The sequence below is a fragment of the Aplidium turbinatum genome, chromosome 3 (genome assembly GCF_918807975.1).
Source record: "Aplidium turbinatum chromosome 3, kaAplTurb1.1, whole genome shotgun sequence".
Lineage (NCBI taxonomy): Eukaryota > Metazoa > Chordata > Ascidiacea > Aplousobranchia > Polyclinidae > Aplidium > Aplidium turbinatum.
Window position 1 is genome coordinate 20,306,186 of NC_137474.1, and position 23,212 is coordinate 20,329,397.

Genomic DNA, 23,212 nt, shown 5'->3' on the forward strand with positions numbered 1-23,212 from the left:
TTTCCTTTGATTATTTGAAGCACAGTAACGCCATGCACTTGGTTTTTCTTGACTTTTCCTGAAATTGCCAGGCGGATCTGATGATATTAAATTTGATGCTAAAAGTTGTGTAGTTTTCTTGTAAATTCAAGATTTTGGTGAATTTTTGCTATTTCTAGCTAACTTCCAGCAAAGCGTGAAATGGATTACATTGCGATAACAAGCCATAAGCTCATAATTGCTTCGTGCATCGATATGCGCAAAGCAGAGAGAAACATCGTCTTGTTTTCCTTTGTTTAGTTTGACCTCAATAATAGACTACAAAGCGCGTTATTTCGTATGCTACAAACGAAAAGCCAGTGATCACAAAGCTGTTAATTAGAAAGAATAATAGCAAACGTTTTTTGCGTTATCAGCTCTACAAAGAAGAATAGCAATCCACAATTAAAATAGTAGGCTATTTAGGCCACAAACTATTCAAAACAGTTGTTTCAATCAGATAATATTCATTGACGAATAAAAAACGTTACAATAAGAAATCTTCTCTTGGGTAAAGGCACGAAAACCTGGTTTCGAAATAAACGTTCTATGGAAATGCTCTCATTGACAAAACTTGCAATTGAGGAAATGTATCACTGCAAATTCTATTGGAAGAAGCCGGAGAAAAATCGTTTTTGCAAACAGTAATTGTGAGATACACTCAAAATTATGAGATAGGCTCCATTTACACGTAGCAGCTAACTCGATGGCGTCTCTTCCCTGTTTTATGTCGCCTACTTGTTGTTATGCGTTGCATTTTTGTTTCACAGTGCGCTGTGTGTTGTTTCAACGAGCGCAAAATAAAGATGATAATGTCTCATCTACATTACAAATTTTTTTGTAATGTAGACGAGGCGGAAAGTTAGGCGTCACATAAGACAAACAACAAATCAGCTTTCTTCATCATTGATTCAACATCTGAATACGTTGCGCCAATGAATAAGAGGCCGGCTATTGTGAAGACCCGCCCCATTTATAAACTATCCGATTATACCAAAAGTGGGACAAACTAGTGGATCAAAGAATGAATAAACAATGCTAAGAAAACTAAATCTAAGTGACGAACAATACCGATGCTTTCATTTATTTTGGAAAAATGCTGCCTATATAAACTTATCAACAAAAAATACCGTAAATAACGCAAGGATCCCGAAAGCAGAATTTGCTGGACTTTGGCATGAATTTAGTCAGACATCTACAGTAATAATTCCACACATACAATAACGGGCTCTCAACGGCTGTAAGATACATAATAATCAACCTGGTTCTGGGCGGTTTGTATAACAGCTTAGGGGAAGACACTACTTGAAATGATGCATCAGACAAAAGATTTTCAATGAAGACTGAGTCTAAAAACCGATGTGGATTGCGCTTCACAATGACTTCAAGTTTAGGACAGAAAAGGCACAAAAATATCACGATAAAAATAAAGACCTTGTGGGAAATTTTCGAGAATCATAACACGATGCAAATGCCATAAACGCGTAGTTTGCATGCTGCTCTAAGCTGGCCGGCAACCACAAAGGTAGACAATAAAGGCGGTTTATAATTCAATAACAGCGCAATAAACATTCTAAATACGTAAACCGACAATTTTCTTTTACAAACGTTTTACGTCTAATTGTAAATTTTCCCCCAACAATTTTTTGTGAAGCGCTTGCTGTAAACCACGGTTTTGTAAAACAATTCATCATTATTATTTTTGCTTCTCGGATGTTGTAAAACGTCACCAGCAAAATCGCAAAAAAAAATTTCATCACTTCAATGTAATAAGCCTAAGAATTTTTTATAGAATTGTAGCCACGTTGTTTCAAAAAGGAAGCCATTTTTTGGCAATGTAAAGTTATAGAAAATAATTTGCTATCATGCAAATGTTTGGAAAGAATCTAGGAAGTATTCTCACAATCTTGCACAAAATGATTATGTTTATTGTATTTTTGCAATATTTTTTACGACGAACTTTGAAGCTTCATTATAATCATTTTTATCTTTGAAGTCAAAAGTTAATTTTTTTTTGGCCAGAAACATAGTCGCTGCCTGGCTGATGTTGTCGCCTTTACGCGTATTTTTTGTGCTTCAAACAATATGGACCCAGTCAGCAATCCAGTTCTTTTACATTGATTCAACATTTGTAAACGTTAAATTTATGTAGATTTGCTGACTGTGGGTTATATCACATTTCCTTTGTTTACGCATGTTCCTCAATTCGCTGTTGCATTGTTTCGACGCTGGCGGACTAAAAATGTATTTTCAAATTGCTTGACACAATCTTCAATAAAAAGTGAGCTTCGAACTTAGCTTTGTTGATGTAAATGCTGCATTTTTTGTGGATGTAATTTATGAGTCATGTTTATAAACACCGTAAGCGACTTATGATGCAGCCTGAATGATATTTGTGATGCGACTTGACACAAATCTACAATTTCAAAAGCACCTAATTTGAACTTAGAAATTTCAGATAATTTCAACAACTTGTTCAATGGTCTTCTCTACTAAAAATATTCATACTACAAACTCAATTGTAGACCTAAAATACACAAACGAAGATGTAAACAGCTATTCAAGCAGGCTACGGTGTTACTTATGAGAAATTTGGTTCCATAAAACTAGAAGCGAGCCATGAGTTTCGGAATGCATTACTTTAGGACAAAACTGTAAGACAACAAACGCAGTTTTTTTTTTTCAAATTCGTGTAACAATATTACTCTGATTGTAGCTATTTTAGAATCAGTGAGTAGCTTACAATAAGATTTGCTCACAAGTTGTAAATCTTTATCAATGCAATGATTCGGCACACCGCACACACACTTCGTGCGGTCGATCGAGCTCTTTGTTATTCAGAACTTTGCATGAAATCGGATTAACACGGTAATTAAATAGCGGCAAAATAAATCAAAATTGTCGTTTTTGGGTACCTTTGCAAAAATTGAAATATCAAGTTTAACATATAAAATTTTAAAATAATGACTTTTCAAACTTATAGACAAATGATTTGTTTTCACACTAGTGTTGAAATAGCACCAGCGGATAACACGTAACAGCTGATTGAATTTTATTCAAAAACTGCCCCCCCCCCTTGAGCAGTTAACTTCCAAAAAAACGTTGAAAAGCAAAGGGTTAACCTATAAATTGCTATTAATGTCATCATCTTAGGTGGCTTAAGTCCACTCTTAGAATTCAGTTTTGTTAAGTTAGCCGTTCAGTTTGTTTTTATTCCTTACTATCACGATGAAAAATAGTGTAGGCTATGTTATCCATGGTAGAAGTCAGGCAAATGATAGGAGCTATAATACGTGGAAACTAGTTTTATAGTTAAAAGTTCACTTCATCAGTTACATTTTTAATAGATTTGCTTTTTTACTTGTTTATAATCATCTTATTTATTGGCCTACAGTCTTACAGATAAGTGTAATATTGAATCTTTTCTATGATTTTTACCTACTTTGAAATTTTTTAACAGTTTTATTAAATTTTGTAATCATCTCAACAGTATTGTATCCTTTATTATTGTTGTAGATTATATTGAAGAAGCCACACTTGTGTGGCAAAAGCTGTATATTTTAATAAATTGATTTTTCTGATTTGGTGTGATATTGTTTACTGTATTTCAAATGTTTTGTCACACCGCGCATCCTAGTGGATCATCAGTTGAATTATAGGAAACTTTGATGAAAAGTTTAGGAACGAAGTTTTGTTTTGCAACTGAAATAAGCCTACAATTGCTATGCACTTGCAATAAGAACGACTTAAACTTAGCTACACAAAAAAAGTTAAGTGGTGCGGTTACAACTTTCCCGAACTTTAGTAGGCCTAGGCCTATAGGTTAATAAAATTTCAACGATAAAAAGGCTCACTGTAAGATTCGATAACAAATATAGAAATCACGTTAAAATATTGACCAATCTGCGCCTGCCTTGAAATGTATTTCCCTTGAACTCATCAAATATTTGCCAAATAGCTGCCCCAATTTTTTTTTCTAGCTACGGCACTGCATGTAAGAGTTGGTTTTTGACATTTTTTTTAACCCCATTCGGACTAGGCGATTTTTGTGAGGTAATGGCCTGACGTGTGGACTTATTCCATCCACACTTTCATTTTCTAATCTTTTGATATAAAAACGTTGCGAGATTGCTTTTTTCGCAAAGTTAAAGCAAGATTATTTACAAACTGGTTAAAATTTTAAGTAAACACACAAACACACATAGTCTACCACTTTCTTGCTTTTGCGTTTTTGTTAAAAGTACTCATTTTTTTGAAACTTTGTCTGATGTCTCTGTCATAATCTCCTTGAAATCGCTAATCTCTTCGTAAGCACCCACGGTCCAGCCATGCATGTAATCCGAAATGGTCAGTAGCAATCTAGGACTAGGTCACGCAGTAAATCTTGGAACGCACAAAACAATACAAACGTTTGCTATCTTGCATGTCCAAGATGATAGAATTTTCTACAGTAGATAACCAGCACAAAACTTCTCACCAACCAATATTATGCTTCGAAAAACATTTGTTGTTTAGTATAAAACATTAATCACTACGCTGCATTTACAAGTAATATTTCAATTTTCAAATAATGCTTAGTTATTGCGTTGGCTATTGATTTCCTTGTGACTTCAATCTACTTGTGACTTTGTAAGGAATAAGTTACTTGAAATGTAATTGTTTTAGACTTGCGTTGGAACATGAATGAATTATGAAGAGAGTCGTCAGAAATTACAGCACAAGCCAAAAAACAAACGTCTCGATAACTATTCAACCTAATTATTATTTTGAATTTAATTGACATGGTTTCATAGTAAATTGCTGATTTTTAAGGTTTCTGTGAGTAATTATCAGTTTTTGCGTTCATACTAAAATGCTCATCATGCCATTGTTTTATACGACGTTGGCCAATGTAGCCAATCTGCTTTGTGAATAAAACAAAATGTGTCAAGCACATGAAAACCATAAGGGTGTTTCGGTTGACTGAATACTGTGGAAGGGTGCAGTCTAAAATCACTCAAAGCACTTTTCGAGCAGTTTAGTTCAATCCATGCTTCACAATGAAACATACTTCAAATTTGAAGTATAAATTTGTGTGGTAACAAAAGCACAAAGTCAAATTAAGAAATTGGTGATAAATGAATTATGTAAACTTTCCACAGGCTGAAGCAATCAGTACGACAACAGTTTGAGACGATCTTTCAACGTAAAACAATGTTACTTTAGCAAAAATATTAGTCAAGAAGAAATTGGTTCCATCGATGCAAATTTGTTTAGTTTTGGAATGGATCAATATTTTTAATCTTTTTCTGCTTTATCGCTAAATGGCAAAAATAAAAATAAACGTATTTGTGAAAAAGTTTAGGCTACTTCGTGTTGACTCAGCCTTGCTAAATGGTATTCAGCAAAAAAAACTTTAAATTTATCGGAATTTGGGTTTTTACTAGTTTGAAAATTGTAGAAATAACATCGAAAATGTCTTGTTATTTCAAATATTTGCTCTTCAAAAATGCATGGGCGTGTGGACTTTTTTTAAATAGTTGTGCAAAACAGTGTATACCGTTAGTTGCGTTATATATTCTGCAACTCAGTTGTACAATCCAATCCTTTTTGTGCATCAGCTTAGTCTCTACTATAATCAGTAGACGTGCAACTTTGTTTATTGCAAAAGTTCAAAACAAGTAGGCTAAACCTAGAAATGTGCTCTGTCCCATTGTAGATTGTCGAAAAAACAAAGTCGAAAGCTCAAGGCCGGATTTAGCTGATTGGGGGCCCGGGTCACTTTTAGATCAGGGATCCCCGTGTGAAAAACCACCTTATTGTCTACAGTAGCATTAATCTAGCACTGCACATGCTCAGCATGTTGCAGAGACTTGAAAGGCTAAAAGAAAAAAAAAATAACACAAAATCACATTTTTTCCACGCAGGAGGGCCCTTCAAAAGTCGGGGGGCCCGGGCACCTGCACCCTCTGCCCCCCCTAAATCCGGGCCTGCAAAAGCTGGTTTGCCGCACTTTTGAAAAATTTTATGTTGATTAGTAGGCTACCATAAACCCTGAATATATGATTTATTAATTAATTAATTAATTTATCTGCAAATATAACAATTGAAAACACGTAGTGATGAATTGGAAACTAAAACACGCAAATGAAGAAAATCATCGTTTGTTCAAACCAAATTTATTTTAAAGTAATCTATGCAAGAAGTCCTGAAATCAGCCATCATGCTACAAAAAGTGAAACTCTATCTATTGCTATGCAAGAATGTTTGTCATTTGATCGTTTATGCGACTTTGCTAAATGTAGCCAATCTGCTTTGGAAATAAAAGTAATCTCTCCCTGATGATGTTTTAGTTGACTGAGCAGCAGGGGCTCCGAGAGGGGGGGAAGTCGGGCTACTTTCCCCCCTAGCATAACATTGTAAAGGAAAAACGAGGAGTTTTTCGTTTTGTCACTTTTGAGGGGGGCCCATTTTTACTACTAAAATAATAATTTATCAATGTCACGTTTTCTTTCTATCTCTTACCAGGAAAAAGACTTGGAAAGATTCAATGACGTAGTTTAATGGGTTATAACCGAAAAGCAGTCAATTAAATGTCGAATAATTCTACTAGCGAAATGATAATCTGACTTCTTAAAGAACTTTGACGAACGGCTTCTCAAATAACTCTAATTTCTGCATCAACTACCAATCCACAACTCATAGCACAACTCTCATAACCAACACAATAATAATCATAATAATAAACATTACACAAACTACACCACTATTTATAGTTGGTTGTTCAGTCCAGTAACCTCGAGAAGGTTACGCAAGGTTACATCATAAAGAGTCATTGTTCTATCAAGCAGCATTTAAATGTAAACAACAGAAGTCTCTAGAAAGTCACGTAGGGAAAATGATTCCAGAAAACACGTTTTACATAATACAGATTTCGTAATCAGAGGTTACTTCAGGTCATAACCGATAATAACACATCGCACCAGAATTCTACAACCAAAACAACACGCTCGTTGAAGATACAAAGCAAGCCATCGCGAGGCATTGCACCTTGATTGTGACAATCAATTAAAAATAAACAAATTTTTGAATGAAATGCGTAGTTACAAGTATTTTTCGATCATTGTAGATGCTACTTTAGATGTTTCTGATCAAGAACAAACCATTCTCGTATCAAGTCGGCTATGTTAAACTGCTTCAATACGTGAAATCTTGCTGTTAAGCCTACTGACCTCAATACCCTATCACTGAACGTTTTATTTTGTTCTAACTTGAAAACTAGTGCTGCTTTGGCTAAGCGTGTATTATGTTTGCTTGACCAACTGTACCTTGACATGAAAAACTGCGTTTGCCTGGCATATGATAATGGATCCAACATATCTAGAAAAGTGTCCAAGCAAGATTGAAGGAAGTAAAACCTTCTTGCCTATTTTCTGCTTATGGATGTCATTGCGTAAATGCGCTAGAGTTGGATCTACTCAAGGAAATCATTCATTGCAACTTTCGAAACACTTTTCCAAATATTTTTGTTGCTTTGAAAATTTGTTACGTATACCAGTACCTCCAACGGTTGCGAGTTGAAAACGTGGTTTTAGCACATTGAAATTTGTAAGAATTGTTTACGCTCCACCACGACTCAAAACCGAGTGAACAGTTTATGCATTTTGTGCATCAAATTAGACCTTGCAAAATCTTTATTATTTGATGCTGTGATCCGTAACTTTGCATTGCAAAAGGTTCGGAATGGATTGAATGCTTTGTTAAGCTATTTTCATTGCCCGCATTGTGTGTTTACAACTTTTCTTCTATCTACTGTAGGACAGGTTATACTAAAATTACCATTTATAACAATTTCGATTCACAACATGACTGGAACCAACGCAGACGCAGTGATGCAGACTTGTCAAGGGAGGAGACGTTATCACCGACCCAAAAGCGGCTCTTCCAGGATTCCACACAATAAACAGACAAGAACTCATCAGCAAACACGCCCACACTGCCCAAACACCAGAGAGTTTGCACAAACTTGTGCATTCTTTGGATATGGTGCATTTTTCTTGGAAGTGTCTTTATTTGGGGCCAGAGAATTGCTTTGGTACGGGACCTAAATTCTCCTCCCAACGGCCGTGGCCAAAGGCATCATGTATGAGATGTGCATGTGCACATCATAAAACTTCACTGCAATTTTTTCAAGAAAAAATTTTGAGCAACAATGGCAATTTTGCTGCAAGTGTAGTCGAGTGATTTTTGTTGATTTTTATATTGAAAGAAGTTTTTTTCATATAACTTAGATATATATGTTGTTTAAAATCGAAACTTTAAAAGAATTCAATTTCACGATGAGGAAAGTAGCCAAGTTCGGCTTAAGACACTGTAGACACATGATGCAACGCGCATGATACAAATTCGTTAGGCCTACCTGTATTTTTGCTGAAAAATATTTCTTTGGGGCCCACTTTTCATATTGTTTCCCGACCAGTCATGATTTCTCTCAGAGGCCCTGCTGAGCAGTGTAAAAGTCTGCAGTTAATCATTACTTTTAAAACTTTTCCATTGGAGTGTTCCAATCGCGCTTGTGATAATTATATTGAGGCCTAGGCCTATACACATACAGTGTAGGCCTACGTTGACGTTTGGAAATTTAAGGTGAGATTGGTTTAGCAACAAAAAAAAATTCCGTAACAAATTGTGATCTCGAATAAACCAAAACTTTCGCAGCCCAAGCAATTGCATGGGTTTTTAAACATAAAGCTGATGTTAGTTTAGAGTAGAGATGATCTCACCTCAAAACTTCTAATGAAGTTTCAACCTCTGTTATTTTTGGTGAACGAAGCTCCAACAGCTAATGAACCTAACTTTTTATTTTTTTGTGTAAACTAAAATGTGCAGAACATACTTGAAGACAAGTCAAAAAAGACAAGTTTGACATTACAGAAAAGTATTCTTTTTGACCTCAGTAAAACCATAAAAATAAATTTAAAATATGCAATAAAATTATGGTTAGGCCTACATTAAATCTTTGTATTTATTTATTATACCAACGTTATATTTTTTGCATTTTTATATTATTTATCAACCATTTTATTTATCATAAAATTTGGAGAGTTATTTTAGTTCAGTAGCCTAATTTTTGACATAGGAAAATTGTTGCTAGAAGCCGATTACAAAATTGTGACAAAGTTGAGTTCTAAACTTCAATCACTTTTGTTAGCAAAAACACAATTCCCACGAGATCAACTGCATTTGTTCATAAATGGCAGTCCACTTGTTATGACTCACTGATTTTTCTAAACAATAGGCTACATTGCAACATTGCAACACGTGTGATCTCAAGCACAGCGAATATTTGACGTTATGATTCGTGAAAGATTAGTACGGAATCATGCACGTTATAACCAGGGGCTGCGGACACTTCCTGAGAGTGGTGGGTAATTTAAGCAAGAGGGGAACAATGTTTTGACATCGACAGGGGCTTATCGGATTATCGCATCACATATACTTCTGGTAGTTGGCCCCCCAGACCCTCCTTCGCATTACTGAAAGCTTCAGTTTCTCATACATCCTTATACAAATTTTTGCCCTTAAGCACGATTTAAAATCGAAAAATTATTTCAACGAATCTAAAATCGCGAGCAAAAGCTCTTTAACATTTGCCTCAATTTTTGAGATTTTTAGACAATTTTGACTGGAAGAGGGGACGTACGCAAAAATTCCTCTCTGTATTCTTTCTTGGCTCGAGTCCTCCAATTTTGCACTTCAGACGCTAAATGGTTAGATTTAAAAGATCAAAAGCGTTAAGGTCAAAGCTTTCTATAAGTTAATTTACAATTATATGAATACAACACGATAACCTGTGCCATTACATCCGCAGTGAAAGAAAAAGTTTCAGCAGCTATAGGCCAATGGTTCTTAAACTGGGGGACGCGCCCCCTTGGGGGGCGTGTGAGGCTCACAAGGGCAGCGCAGGAAATTGAGAGACTCTGCATGAATTATGACTGAACAATGTTAAACATGTCTTCACAACTACGCTGGACTGTTGATTTTTGAAGATAAAACTTTGTGTTACTGTGGCACAGTGTTTGTAGAGCGTGTTGCTGTTGTCACATCTCTCATTCTTTGTGATGTGTTAGCTAACTGTTTGCGCGACAGCACCTTAACTCTCGTAACACAACGGCTTTCTGACACAGCAGCTTCGAGCTTTAGTTGTAATAATAATGGCAACGACTGACCAACAAGTGACAGAGGCTAGAAGTACAGTACAACAGTATCCCCAACTCTACTGTACAATAGTAGCCTACCATGCGTAAACTATTTTTTTAAATTTTAGCATTGATTCATTTTGGTTTATTTTTGATTATTCAGTTCTTTTGACATGAAATGAGTGGGGAAAAAGAAAAAGTATGACAAAGATTATCTGAAGTTTGGCTTTATAGATGCCATCGTAAGTGACCCGGTTGTACCACAATGCGTCATACGTTTTTAAAATCTGAGCAATGACGGTTTGAGACCAACTCGTACGCAGCAGCATCATCTTGAAAAACAAACACCTTGACCACCGAAGTAAACTTTTAGCTTTTTTCCAATGCAAGAAAAAGTCTTTTAAAAAAATGAAGATTGCAAGCAGCGAGTGCTTTCGCCAATCGTCGTCGGCGGAAGTTGTAGAAGCGTCTTTCGGAATTTGGCATCGTCGAGTTGGCCTACCTCGTGGACATTTTCGAAGCCCTTAATAATTTAAATCTGCTTCTGCCGGGCAAGAATGCTAATCGCATCAAAGACTATGATGCTTTCATAGCAAAACTGGAGCTATGGCATCGTCGAGTTCAAAAAGGAAACGCAGCTTAATTCTCCAACCATAATACTGTCCTTGAAAAAAATCAAATTGAACTGAAGGACGAGCTTAAGTTCGAAGTGGTGTGCCACGTTCAACTTTGGAAACAAGAATTTGAACGCTATTTTCCACACTTTGGTGATACCGAACTTCCAGATTGGAAGATGACAAGGAATCCCTTTCGTCTAAATAAGAAAAAGTTTCCCGACAATTTACAAGAGGAATATTCTTGAAGCTAAAATGAAATTCTGTTGCAAGGGACAACCTTGATAAGCAATGCCACTAACAGATTCTGGGAGAAATATGTGCACATTTACAAGAGTATGGGTTCTGTGGCTATACGCACACTTCTTCCATTTTCATCCACTTACTTGTGCGAAAATGGTTTTTGTACTCTCGTGAACATAAAGACAAAATCAAGAAACAAATTTGATTGTGAAGCCGATCTGAGATGTGGATTAGGCTATGTGCTACTAATCCTCAAATTAAACATTTGATATCGAAAAAAGTTCCATCCTTCGCATTGACGCAACTTTTCTGGAAATGAATTGCGGTTCTGCTTAATGTTGTTTGATTTTGAATCAAGGTAGGGCGTGAATTTTGTTAGAATTGTAAAAGGGAGGTGTGTCTCAAAAAGTTAAAAAACCACTGATCTTGGCCTAGGGTCTCCCGGCTAGGGTCTAAGGCAGGCCTACATTCAATTCAGATAAAAATAAAAAATAAAAGCTAAAATGCATTAACTTTTACAACAACCGAAAATATAAAGACATTGAAACAGTGCAACTGTAGTGGGTTTCGTTCGTGAGTGGCAAAAGCGAAATTAAACAGTTTGTAGCAGTGAGAAACTATGACGTCACACACTCACACATAGCGCATTGTGATGCGTATATTTTTGACAAGATACATACGGTAAGTTAGTTTGGCCATAGATGACGGTAACGCCTAGAATATCACACAACTAAGGCGAAAGAGCCATGTCCAATTGTCCATTGAGTCCTGTTTTTGTCATGAGTTACCAAGGGGGGTGGGGGGGACTTGTATACCTGGGATTGGTATATAAGTCTCCCCCACCCTCCTTGGTAACTCATGACAAAGACAGGACTCAATTCAATTTTCTCTTTCGCCTTAGTTGTGTGATGTTTTAGGTTTTTCCATAGATGACTTGGCGTTGTCTTGCGAGTCGGAGTTTCCAAGCAAACACAAAAGTAAAAAAAAATTAAAAATGAAATTTTTATCTCAATTCAATTCAATTTATTTTTCATTGCTGGCGCGAACATGAAGAAAACGGCAAAGCAAACTCACGAATTTAGCACCAATAAAAGGGAAAGATGGAAAAACCAAAAGGTTTAAAAGATGCAAAAATCTCTACATTAGTGGGGGGATAATTTTGTATTAGTAACGCCCCCACTCTGATTGGTTGGGAGGTAATTAGCTAATCACCCCCGCGGCCCCCCTCTAACGGATTCAATGGTTATAACGTCCGCGTTTTGTCGCTTCTACCTTTTTCTAGACCTCTGCTATGTTTGTCATTGTTTTTTTTCGTTGTGATGGTCAGAAATAAAAACAAACTGAACTGAACTGTATCTGATTTTGTAAGCAATGCCACATACTTTACTCAATTTTTACCAAAGGTCAGAAATGTTCTGTAGGGGAGAATGGGGTTAGTTGGAAGGCGGGATTAGTTGAAAAATTATCATTTTTTTAACTCTCGATAATTTTTTTAAATACGTAGGCTACTGCCAACATGTGAAGTAGTTTATAAAAACACATAATCTATGTTAGTTTCGATTTGTTGTGTCAAGGTATGCCTGTTTGGCTGACAATTTTGTATTTTCTTACTTTCGAAGTAAAATTTTTGGCGTATTAAAAACATCTCATGCGTCAATATCGTTAAAGATAGGCAAAATTTTTTGGTGTGTGTCAGCTGTAGATGTTCTACAACACTAAGAAATAAACAAATTTTAGTCCAATGCACCGTGCTTGAATATTTTAGGAAAATAATTTGTCGTATGCTAATGGGGCTAGTTGGAAAATAGTGGGTGGGGTTAGTTGGAAAATGTTTTGATAACGGTTATGACTATGTAGTATGATACGATAATATGTTACAGTGCAGCTTCTACAGTAGCTAAATTTCAAATTATTCATAAAAGCGTTGTGGCCCAAACAGAGCAATCTAGAAACAGTCCACAACGTTGAATATGTCACGAGAAAGGAAAATGCAATCAAAAGAAACAAGTCGATTACTTTAATAGCCTACTTATCTCACATTTTACATCAAATCTATTCCAAATGACGCTGAGTCATTGCAATAACGCTGTATTCTTTGTTTGATTGAAAGGACATCATTGTCTGCGAAAAACAATATCGCTAGATCGTGGCCACCGTAAGTAGAGAAGGCCCTTTACGTTGAAATGACGTCAACACAGCCGGTTACAAGCTCGCCGTTCTGCACGACTGCAGTTGCGCGCGGTTCTTTGAAACTGGCAATAGAATATGAAATATTTCAGAGGATGTGCTGAGAAATGCCTTATATCTTTCAAGTTATAACCTTCATTTGCTCAAAATTTCAGCTTAATAGAGGTGAATAAAAGTTAGGAAAAGTCAAAAAATCTCGTAGTCGCAACCTCAGTGGTTTTAGAGATACAACTGTTAATACAAAAAAGGTGAATTGACAGCCCCCCCCAACCTTCAAAGGGTTAACAGAGCGTTTATTTAAAAAATGTTTTTACGATGATTTGGTGTAGAATTGATTGCATTTTGATTTTAAAGCAAGTAAACATATTTGCTTACAACCCCATGTAAATGTTTGTTGGTTGAAAAAATAGTAGCCTATCTAGTTCATTAGTGGGCATTAAACTGACGTTTTTCAACTAACTCCAGGCATGGGGTTAGGGAACGTTCAAATATTACGTAACGCTTTTTTTCCGAATTTTTTACCCCCCTCCCCCATGTAACTCCAACGTAACGCTTTTTTCAATCCCCCCTGGCCCTCTCCCATGTAACGCCTTTTCACTACGAATTCAGCACAAAAAACTACCATTCCGTACTCGAAAGCGTTACCTAACGTTTTGCTTGAACTCCCTCCCCCCCCGATGTGATGCTAACGTAACGCTTTGCATAAACCCCCCCCCTCCCCCTCGAAGGCGTTACGTAATATTTGAACGTTCCCTTAGTTGAAAAATCAATTGTAGGCTATGTTTGTTTATTTTAAATTTTCATTAAAAGCTGAATTGACTCAATAGATACTTATTTTTGGTTGAATGATAAGGGACATCATGTAACCATAGGTGATAATTTAAGCAGCTTCAAGTTGTCAGGTTTTGCACGAATTTTTTTTAAATTTCACTTTAAAAAAAAAACTTTTCGACTAGCCCCACTCACCCCTACATGTTTGCGCCAGCAACAAATATTAAATTAAATTTGTCCTACTTTACATGTAGGCTACTCAACAACTGCACGTCTGAAGGTTTTTGTCTTGTGGGCGCACATCACGTTTCGAATAATGTACGGTACCTACTCGAAAATATTTCATGACATTGCGCTATCTTCTAAAAAACATTCAACTGTTTATGACACCAAATAACAATACGTTCTCTCGTCTGGCCGGTTAGCTCAGTTGGTTAGAGCGTCGTGCTAATAACGCGAATGTCGCGGGTTCGATCCCCGTACTGGCCACTTCCTGCCTCGATAGCTCAGTTGGGAGAGCGTCAGACTGAAGATCTGAAGGTCCCTGGTTCAATCCCGGGTCGGGGCATGTTTTATAAATATTTTGTTCATCGCTGTGTTGTAACCAGGCTGTCAAGGAGGTATTCAGGTCAGCAGGGTTTCTTAAACTCAAGGGGTACCCGGACTAGGTTTTGGGGGCCCAGTGGAAATCTTAGTTTATAATTTCAAAAATGGAATGCATTTTTCAAAAGAAAAGATATTAAGTTCAAACGCTGATGATTGTGTTGTAAAACTATTGATTCTCTCTTCTAATGCACACTCGACATCCCAGACAACAAAATCCGTCATCTTTACATTGATTCCACGTCTGCAGACGGCAAAAATGCAGAAATGCAGAATGCAAAAATGACGGATTTTGCTTTCTGGGCATGTTGGCTTCTGGCGTGATTCGCGAAGCTCTTGTTCAATGTTCACATTTTAGTTGTGTTGTGAAGGTTGTGTAAAGTTTAGGTGTTAACTTTATGTATAGGCTATGTTTAGCTATGCTTTATAAAGCCTTTGTTGTGGTAATCTTATTAAGTAAATAAAATATGTCAATTTATAAAACATAGCTTTTGAAGAGATAAATACTGTAGATGAAATGGATGAAGTATTGAGACCAGACGAATTGGATATTGATCCAAGCGAGCATGAAACAGAATGGGCATGGCAGCATTGGATAAGGATTTTTGAGACTTTCTTGGCAGTTTTTCTCAAGAAAATTTAAACAATTTAAACAAGTATCTATTCAAATTATATATGTCTCCACGCAGTAACGTAGCCAGGAATTTTGAAAGGTTGGGGGGGGGGGGGGGGGGTTGACCACCCAAAGGTTGTAACCCCCAAAACCCCACCCCCCTTGGCTACTCCACTGTCTCCACGAGTGTATCGCTTTATTAGCAATACCACTTCGTACGAGGAAGCTAAGCTTCAATTTAAACAAATTTTCGTTCAGCCAAAAAACGAAATATATGTTCGCCATGTAGTCTACTCGCAACTCGAAATCAACACAATTCCGAAACCATTGCCACATACTTGCGTGCATTACAAACTTTACAAGGGTTATGTAGGCTAAAAAGACTGCAACTTTCGTCAAGCCTCATGAAAAGAATCCGAAAACAAATATATTAGAGATGCATTCATAAGAGGAATACATTCTTCGTGGATCCGTCAGAGGCTCCTTATAGCAAATAAAACGCTTTCTTTAAGTGAGATGACGGATCAAGCAAAATCCTTAGAAGCCCCAGGTGGGGCATTCCCGAATAAGGAGCCCCCAAAGTTGGGGCAAAATACGTAAAAATAACATCATCAGGTACAAAGATGGAACTTGTATCATCAGTTGGGGCATGTTCCACCGAGTTCGAAAAAACTTTTCTTATGGCTCCAAGATGGGGCTTAACCTCATTTTTGGGGTATAACCCCTAAAATTTACAAAATTAACATCATAAGGTACATGGATGAAACCAAGTGTAGGTGATAGTACCTCACTTACGGATTTCAGAACATCAAATTTGGCATTTCCAGAGGCGTAGCAATCGCCCTCCAAACCCTCCGATCGGAGGGGGCCCCGCAAGGAATGAGGGCCCTTCCGCCGAAGTTTTGGAAACTATCGAAATACAAGATATAGGCTAAGCAGGTGTTTTAAAAAAACACGGTGCGACGTAGGAAGAGAATGTTTGGTTACGAATGTGCTGATGATTCGAGTCGTCTTTCTGCTGAAGAAAAATTCAAATCGTAAATTTTTCTTGTTCTCACTGATCAGACCATGTCTTCTGTTTCTTTGCGCTTTGACCAACTCGTGGAGTGGTACAAGTTGTTTGAATTTCTGTACAACGCTGGCAGCCTGAAGAAGTATCTCAGAGAAAATGGTTGGTTGGTTTTGAATCTTTATCCTCGGACCGACAAAGCCTTGATTGGTTATTCTTGGTAGCTTCGCATACTTGTAGAGGCTCTTGACGCAGGGCCGGTTACCGATATTGGCAGAGTGAAGTTTTCCGACTATTGAAGTGCTGTTGCCAGGAAATTATTCCATTCACTAGGTGCCGCTGAATGGAGAGCAGTCCCGAAATGCATTGCTCAAGAGCACACCCCGAGAGTCGAACTTGCGCCGCGTAGTTTTGAGCGGGCACGTAACCACTGAGCTAATGGGGCGGACAATTGAACTGGACAATTACTGCAAAAAAAATTAAAAGAAAAATGGGAGACATTGATGCCAACGAACTAGTAATGGAATTGAATCGTTTTATTTATGTCATCGAGAAAGGTCACGGCAAGCATTTTTTTAACGTAAGTTACAATAACAGCCTTCATGAGATAGCCTATGTCCGAATCTTTGCATTTTCACCAGAATTCTTCTGACCGACCACACCAGTTACTGTCGCCAGTGCTGAAAGGACCATCAGCAGAATGAAACTGATCAAGAATATCATGCGCTTAACCATGACAGATAACAGGATTTCTGCTCTTGGAATTACCATCGAAAACAAGATTGCCAAATCCCTGGACTATGACCCAGTACAATTTGCGCAGAACAAGGCTCGAAAGAAGCGCTTTGCGTAATTATGGAATATATATGTCCACACTGTCACTGTAGACTTATGTAGGCTATATACAGTGATGGGCGCAGCTAATGTAAAAGTTAGCTTTCAACAAAGAAATCAGCGGATTTTAAATAAATTTACTTTCGCTAACGAGTCCGCTAAAATTTCTAAATATTTGCGAAAATGCTAATCCGGTAACCAAAGCGTTAGCTTCGCTAATTAGCGGTTAGCGGAACTGTGCTGTTACATAATATGAACCCTGCATGTTGTGTAAAATAAATACCACATTCCAGTTTCTGCGTTGTGAGAGGCTCCTGACTTATGTTCGATGGGGGCCACGTTCTTTGTTGCTACGGCCCTGGGCATTCCCGAGTAAGGAGCCCCAAAGTTGGATCAAAATACGTAGGTACCGGTAAAAATAACATCATAAGGTGCAAAGATGGAACTTCTTTCATCAGTTGGGGCATGTTCCACTGAGCTTGAAACAACTTTTCTTATGGCTCCAAGGTGGGGCGCAACCTCATTTTTGGGGTATAACCATGGCGATCTCTACTACTGGCCTTCCCAACGTGGCAACGGCCAAATAATGTGGGGGCCTATTAAGTTTTGGCAACTAACAGGTATTAGGCGTAAAAAAAGGCGTCTTTGCATGAATTATTACTAACAAACAAATACTTCTGGATTAAAAAACAAATTTTTTAACGTAGGCTACTGGGTGTTTTGAAAGTTGGGTCACTCTTGATTTCGTGTAGGCTACCAGCTTGTTTCTGTTGATATTTTGATTCTCATGGTATTCTTAACATGTAGCTATTGTCCTGCTTCCTTGCCACTTATTTAATAATATTACATCTTAATTACGTTTTGGCACTGTATATTTACAATTTTTTGGCTAAAAAACATTACTTGACCAATGAAAATTGCTGATTATATGTTGTAACATTTATCTCAGTTGGTAAATTGAATTTTCGTATAGGCCCCCACATCATTTGGCTGTTGCCACGTTGGGAAGGCCAGTAGTAGGCTATAGATCGCCATGGGTAAAACCCCTAAAATTCACAAAATTAACATCATAACGTATAAAACCAAGTGTCTCTCGTATAGCCTATATTTCAAAACGTCTGCAAATATTTTGGAAAATCAACGAAGCATGTAAGATATAATATCTACACAGCATCACATTTGCTTATTAGGTTAAAATTTATCACTATGAGTATGAAAATAGATATTGTACGCAGGGGTGGATTGGCGGCTAATCATTAGCCTACTGCGAATTCGAGAACGTTCCCGGTTGGCCGGTCAGAGGGTCACTGTCCTGTTTTATGTACAAAAGAAAATTTTATTTGAAATATAATAGTCGTAGCGCTATATCCTTATTCTTTGTTTGAATAACACTGACAATGATTCCAGTTACAAATCGAAGCTTGCTATACAAAATGTCTAATTTTATAGCCTACATCATATTACCGGTAAAAGACTTTTTCTGAAATAAAATAAATTGTTTGTGAAACGAGCATTTTTATGCTAAATCTATTTTGATAGAAGTGGACCGTTATTATTTTTAAATTCCCGGGCTAATTAAGTTTGTTAATCCGCCCCTGATTGTACGTAGACCTACCTACATTTAAGTTTCTCTCAGACTAAACACTGAACAGAAACAAATAACAATATGTGGTTGGTCTCATTTAAATAACTGAGAGGACTTATCGAATAAAATGTGATTTGTACTAAAAGGAATGGAAAAATTATTCGCTACAAAATAACGAAACCTGGAACGGCGTGCGAAGGAAACGTTAAACTATACACTAGAACGAAAATATGCACATTGAACTATTTGAAAACGTATGCCCTGTTCATCAAGTCAAAAGGCTTCATGAAAAAGCATGCCTGCTGCATAATCTTTCTCGAGTAGGCTATGCAGTGCACCATTGGCCCCGGTTTGCAGCCATGTGAAAAGATCAATCCTAACACTTTGTTCCATGTGGTTTCGTGAGTTCTGGTGGAAACCGTAAAATTAATACAAGTTCAAATCATACTCTATCCCCATGTTTACAAGAATAAAGGTAAAAAGTTGCTTATGTAGGCTATAGCCTACAGTTTATTTATGCTTGAGGTGGAGAAAGGCAAAAACATCTAAAACATTATAGGTCTGCAGGTTCGTCGTCAGAAAAGTCACATTCATCCGTTTCTGTTGTTTCATCATCTGATTCTGTTCCGTCTTGGTCCAAACCCTTCTTACTTTGCAGAACGTTGTCTAGCGTGGACGGAACTGGATCTCCATGAAACCAAACTGGAGTGAATTTACCATCTTCCACATGCCAGCCGCTCTCAACTGGTGTCTGGAAAAAGCTTCCTTTTTCGGCAGCACGATTCCAAATGCCACAAATGTAATTCGCTCTGAGTATTTTCTGATGGAGCACAGTTTTGCACGGGGGAAAGTTGCTTCCATCTGAACCTTTCAGTCGTCGCAATGGATTGGAATCTTTCAGTTTGTATGTTTTAATGATTTTTTTAAATCGTATTTCACTAACGCGATGACCACTTTTACATCGATACATCTGGCACACACATTTTTCAATGCCTTTTTTAATGTTTTCATCAAGATTTTTCGAATATCCCAAAGCAGCAAAGGCATGTTGAGCATGCACATTTTTCTCCAATATATTAAGAGTCGAGCCTTCCCTTTACCCGAAAAAGCAGCTGTATAATCTCAGCCTGTAAAGCAATGAAAACCGGGAAGCGACCGAAGCATGTCTAGAGATAAAGTACTGCCAAGCTTTGATACATCAATATATCTCAGAGTGTTGTTTGCTTGTACACCAACTTCCATTCAATGTTTACGTTTTTTTGTTCGAACGACAAATTTCCCAACAGCATAATCAGAACATCCGTGTCATTAGAGCGGACTACCACATTTTTCACATCTTGGCATGCGGTGACGATGTGGTACATTAGGCGCGTATCTGCTTCTTTGTGGTAGCATACCAAGGACTCGTCTTCACCACACAACATTTTTTCGCCATCTTTGCGATAAACATAACATTTTTCATCAAGCGTAGCACATAAAGAACCTTTAAGTCGAGGAAGCTGGAACACTCATCTGATTTCCAAGAATTAACAAGAAAATGCACCAATGCTTGCTTGAAGTTGTCTTTCCTCATTGCGGCTGCAAAATTGACATGTCGTTTCATGGCCTCTCCTTCGATGACGTATTGCTGATCGCGGAAGCCATGAATTGCTCGGCGATCTCGCTCGGCATCTTTGATGGACGGCGATACAGTTCTATCGAAAACAACGTGTATTGTTTTCCCACTGTGTCTGCATAATTTCTTCAAAGTCGTCTTTGCAACACCCCCGAACGTCATCGGCAAATCTTCAAGAGTGTGAAGAAGAAACATACCATCGATCAACGTACAGTCAACAAAAGGCGGATCTGTACTTTCAATTTTCTTTTCAAGAGCCTTTAAAAGCATTGACTTTTGGGTTGATTTCATTGTTGCATCCATATGGCACAAAGACAGTGGTACTGGTGTGAGGGGATAAGACAGCATCAATTTCATGTCTACCTTGTGATCTATTGCTATACATAGAAGCCTTCCCATCGAATTGCGTTCCATTCTCAACTGAAAAAATTTGCCTTCGCGGGTTATGCTTTTCACAACGGCAGCTTCAGAAGCAAAGTTGCAGATTTTGTTTCTACGTATTGGCTTGTTGAAGGTGCTAGCGTCCTGATGGCATTGACTTATAAATTTGTTTCTATCTTCAGTTCCTTTTTGAAAAACATTTAAAAGAAAATTGTAAGTGGCAGAAGCGACTGCTTTTCCTGTGCTAATATTGAATAGAAAGGATACATCGAAGCTTGCACTAAATGGATTGACTGTACTGCGTATTTTTTGCATTAGTTTATCCAAATGTCTGCGTCTCTATCGATGCTTGAAGGACGAAGGTCAAATGATGCTCAAACAAATTACGTCTTTTACCAATTGAATTGGTAAAAGACGTTATCCCGAATCGATTGGCGGATTCTGCATTGATTGTTTGCTCCAAAGTTTGATCAACAGCACATCCACAAAAGTTTTTTTCAGTTCTTTTTACGGACAAGATGCCTTGTTCAAACAGATCACTTATTCCAGGGTGAGTTTCTTCCATTTTTAGCATGTTATCCTGCAGTCGCAAGATCCATCTTGCATAATTTGGGTGGTTGAAAATGAAGAACACGTTTGACATCTCTCCTATGCAGTGCACAAACAACTGATGATTTGCAGAATGAATACTCCGAGCAAAGAGGAGGTACGTCTTGACAAGTTTTAAGTATCCATATCAGTACTGGGCAGTCTTGCCATTTTCTCCTGTTTCGGTTTTCCTTGAAAATTCTTGGTAGGAACTCAAAAAGTCTTTAACATCGTCATCCAAATAGCCAATCGTTGACTGGGATGGTCGAACACATAAACGACATAGTTTTTCGTCCATATTTTCAGGAGCAGGGCATTGTAACAAGAATTGATTAAAATGCAAGATTTCTAATGCTGCTCCGAAAAGGACGTGTATTCATTTGCACCTATTGTAATGAGTACCACGCAGAAACCCGTTAAGGGATCCTTCGGCAAGAATACCAGCGTCTGTTAGGATATATGGACCACCTGAACCATCCAAGTACTTACCCATAGTTTTAAAGAACGCCATACAAATGTGGAAACCACCCAGTAATATGAACAAACGGTCATATTTTGGACTTTCTTGCTCTTAAATGTTGAGGGCATGTTTTGCAATGGCCAGATCGTATGTAACACACATGTACTCTTGCTGGCATTCACCTGCTATTTGCAAAGATCTTCTCATTGTTTCAGCAACCACTTGAAGACTGGTGGGAGACTGGTTGATCTGCGGAAGGTACGAGATCTTCTGTCTTGGAAAGTTATCTTCGAATACTTTTGCATTTCATCCGACCCACATAGGTGTCCTTGGAATACCCAAGGCAAGGGACACCATCCACATTCCACAATGAATCAATCGTAGGAAAGTTTTGCAAAGCCTTGTACGTTTGATTGTAGTTTGTTGTAAATATTTTCATCAAATTAACCTTTTCTATTGAGTAGAACTACAATGGTAGGCTACTGGAACCGGCACTGCACACTGGCAAGATTCAAAATCTTTAATCTATAGGACTAATACTAAATCTTACATTTCTAATGGCGCAGGTTAACTGATAGTCAGTATGAGAATTTTAGAAACACCACGTGAAGTTCTCTATGCACTATCATCGTCTTCGACTCTTGTACGATATAAATATAGCCACAAAAGTAGCATAATATCATCATGTTGTGATACAGAGTAACAGTTAATAGTCTATGACGAAAGCCTGCCTGTTGCGCCAAATCATTATCACATTGTATGCTATTGTACACTACAGTCTTCAACAGGTGAAATATTAAATTATAGCGCAGTTGCTTATTATCGAATTATGACTTTCGCACCCGGTATCAGTCTTTGTGCTAGGAAAAATCCTCAGCTGAAGAAAAAAAAAAATTTTGACGTTTTGCAAACGCTTGGTTTCATCCAAATAGGCTATAACCTTGAATTTGGGGGTTGCAGGCTATATCCTAAAATGAGGTTAAGCCCCGCCTTGGAGCCATAAGAAAAGTTTTTGCGAACTCGGTGGAACGCGTCCGAACTGATGATACAAGTTCCATCTTTGTACCTGATGATGTTATTTTTACGTATTTTGCCCCAACTTTGGGGGCTCCTTATTCGGGAATGCCCCACCTGGGGCGACCATATTTTAATGTTCTGAAGTCCGTAAGTGAGGTAGGCTACTATCACCTACACTTGGTTTAATCCATGTACCTTATAATGTTAATTTTGTGAAATTTAGAGGTTATACCCCCAAAATGAGATTAAGCTCCACCTTGGGGCCATAAGAAAAATTGTTTCGTACTTAGTGGAACATGCCTTTCAACTGTAGTACTCAGTGGGAACAAATCGCTCAAACCAAACCTTTCAACTGATGAAAAAAGTTCCATCTTTGTACCTTATGATGTTATTTTTCTGTATTTTGCCCCAACTTTGGGGGCTCCTTATTCGGAAATGCCCCACCTGAGGAACCCAGATCGACTTGTTCCAAAGTCTACCAGTGAAGGCATAAAAT

At 37.7% G+C, this 23,212-nt stretch overlaps 1 protein-coding gene and 2 non-coding genes across 3 annotated transcripts in view; 2 read left to right on the top strand and 1 right to left on the bottom strand.

Annotated features, from left to right (window-relative positions):
- Positions 1-23,212, bottom strand: part of LOC145766429 (uncharacterized) — a 122,854-nt gene that overhangs the window by 70,328 nt on the left and 29,314 nt on the right. The window lies entirely within an intron of this gene.
- Trnai-aau (transfer RNA isoleucine (anticodon AAU)) lies at positions 14,427-14,500 on the top strand. Its single transcript has one exon. It is a non-coding gene; the product is annotated as a tRNA-Ile (tRNA).
- Trnaf-gaa (transfer RNA phenylalanine (anticodon GAA)) lies at positions 14,507-14,579 on the top strand. Its single transcript has one exon. It is a non-coding gene; the product is annotated as a tRNA-Phe (tRNA).